This window comes from Nerophis lumbriciformis, linkage group LG03, assembly GCF_033978685.3.
Source record: "Nerophis lumbriciformis linkage group LG03, RoL_Nlum_v2.1, whole genome shotgun sequence".
NCBI lineage: Eukaryota > Metazoa > Chordata > Actinopteri > Syngnathiformes > Syngnathidae > Nerophis > Nerophis lumbriciformis.
The window spans coordinates 47,491,221-47,493,978 of record NC_084550.2 but is presented as its reverse complement, the minus strand read 5'-3'; positions in this window follow the sequence as shown (position 1 = coordinate 47,493,978).

Sequence of the window (2,758 nt, the reverse complement as noted above, 5' to 3'; positions counted from 1 at the left end):
AATTGCCTTTCAAATGTCTATTCTTGGTGTTGGGTTTTATCAAATAAAAAAAAATGTGACTTATACTCCAGTGCGACTTTTATATGTTTTTTTTCCTTCTTTATTATGCATTTTTGGCCGGTGCGACTTATACTTCGAAAAATACGGTACATATGAAACTAATATTAATGAGATATATCAAAATCTGCCTGCCAAGTCACATTCCTTGTGTGTTTAACATACTTGGGCAATACAACAAATTATGATATATCATTAGATATTACACTAATTAGCTTTGTCAGCTAGAAATCAAAGCTAAGATATTTATATATTAACCTCTACTTGAGCTTTTTTTTTTTACATTTTTAATGGACAAAATGTATCAAAGTGGCATCCATATTTTATTTTTAACTAAAGTTTGGACACCCTTGGTCAACGTTATATCCAGATGTTAATGTACAGTTTTTCATTTAGTCCTAATCTGATTTTTGGTTTATAATTCCCCACGAGGTACACAATAAGTGAGAAACTAAGTGTTTTCATGGTGTCTACTTGGTAAACAAATACAGTACAGTGCAGTCTTTGGTTGAGTGATATTGTCAAGGAGAAGCCAGAGATTGAAAACCACCTTTGTTGGTTAAAATCTCCTGTTTGGGAACACTTGCCCTTACGGGTGAAATACAGTGCATACGGAAAGAATTCACAGTGCTTAAATTTTTCCACATTTTGAATAAATTATTTTTGTCTTCAAAATTCTACACACATTATCCTATAGTGACAATGTGAAAAGGTTTTTATTTTTTTAAATTTTGCAAATGTATTAAAAAAAAACCTAAAAATAAATTAAAATCACAGGAACAGAAGTATTCACAGCCCTTGCTAAATACTTTGTTTATGCACCTTTGGCAGCAATTACAGCCTCAAGCCTTTTTGGTCATGTTGCAGGAAACCAGGCCAATACCATCCCTACAGTGAAGTATAATGGTGGCAGCATCATGCTGTGGGGTTGGTTTTCAACAGCAGGAACTGGGAGACTAGTCAGGATAGAAGGAAAGATGGATGCAGCAATGTACAGTGACATCCTGGATAAAAACCCACCACTTCTCATCCAACCTGATAGAGCTTGAGAGGTGTTGCAAAGAGGAATGGGCCAAACTGCCCAAAGAAAGGGTTGCCAACATTGTCGCATCATATTCATAAAGACTTGAGGCTGTTATTGCTGCCAAAGGTGCATCAACAAAGTATTAGACTTAGTCAAATTTTATTGATCCACAAGGGAAATTGTTCCTTCTGAGTAAAATTGAGTCCAAAGAATCAGGATTAAAGTCACCCGAAATGAGAACGAGGGCATCGGGCTGTTTTGGTCTGTTGCCTAGCAACATCGGCATGAATTGTGTCGCAAGCAGCAGCCTCGTCTGCAGAAAGAGGGACGAAGATTACAGAAGTAAACTCCCTTAGCAAATAATATGGTCGACTTCCAACAGCCAGAAGTTCGATGGCTGGCATACAAACACACTCCTTTACAGTAATATGTCCAGGATTACAACACCTCTCGCTCACCAAGATGGCTTTTCTTCTTACTGCTCAGGAGTGTCTCTCTATCCGCCGATGAGGTTGTGAAGCCGGGTAGAGACGCCCTGTGGTCCGGGAAGTCCGCGTGTAGCCAAGTCTCCGTAAAGCACATACTGCACACGGCGTACTCCTTTTGAGTTAGGACGAGCCCGAACAATTCGTCCATTTTATTCGCCAAAGACCGCACCTTCCCCATGAGGACAGTAGGAATTGCAGGCTCAAAGGCCTACTGAAATGCGATTTTCTTATTTAAACGGGGACAGCAGGTCCATTCTATGTGTCATACTTGATCATTTCGCGATATTGCCATATTTTTGCTGAAAGGATTTAGTAGAGAACATCGACGATAAAGTTCGCAACTTTTGGTCGCTGATAAAAAAGCCTTGCCTGTACCGGAAGTAGCAGACGATATGCGCGTGACGTCACAGGTTGTGGAGCTCCTCACATCTGCATTGTTTACAATCATGGCCACCAGCAGCGAGAGCGATTCGGACCGAGAAAGCGACTATTTCCCCATTAATTTGAGCGAGGATGAAAGATTTGTGGATGAGGAAAGTGAGAGTGAAGGACTAGAGGGCACTCGGAGCGATTCAGATAGGGAAGATGCTGTGAGAGGCGAGTGGGACCTGATATTCAGCTGGGAATGACTAAAACAGTAAATAAACACAAGACATATATATACTCTATTAGCCACAACACAACCAGGCTTATATTTAATATACCACAAATTAATCCCGCATAACAAACACCTCCCCCCTCCCGTCCATATAACCCGCCAATACAACTCAAACACCTGCACAACACACTCAATCCCACAGCCCAAAGTACCGTTCACCTCCCCAAAGTTCATACAGCACTTATATTTCCCCAAAGTCACGTACGTGACAAGCACATAGCGGCACGACCGTACGGGCAAGCGATCAAATGTTTGGAAGCCGCAGCTGCATGCGTACTCACGGTACCGCGTCTGCGTATCCAACTCAAAGTCCTCCTGGTAAGAGTCTCTGTTGTCCCAGTTCTCCACAGGCCAATGGTAAAGCTTGACTGTCATCTTTCGGGAATGTAAACAATGAAACACCGGCTGTGTTATCCGGCACAACAGTCAGGGGGTGCATTCTACGGCGGGGGTGCATTATCCGGCACAACACCTGCCGCAATACACCGCTTCCCACCTACAGCTTTCTTCTTTGCTGTCTCCATTGTTCAT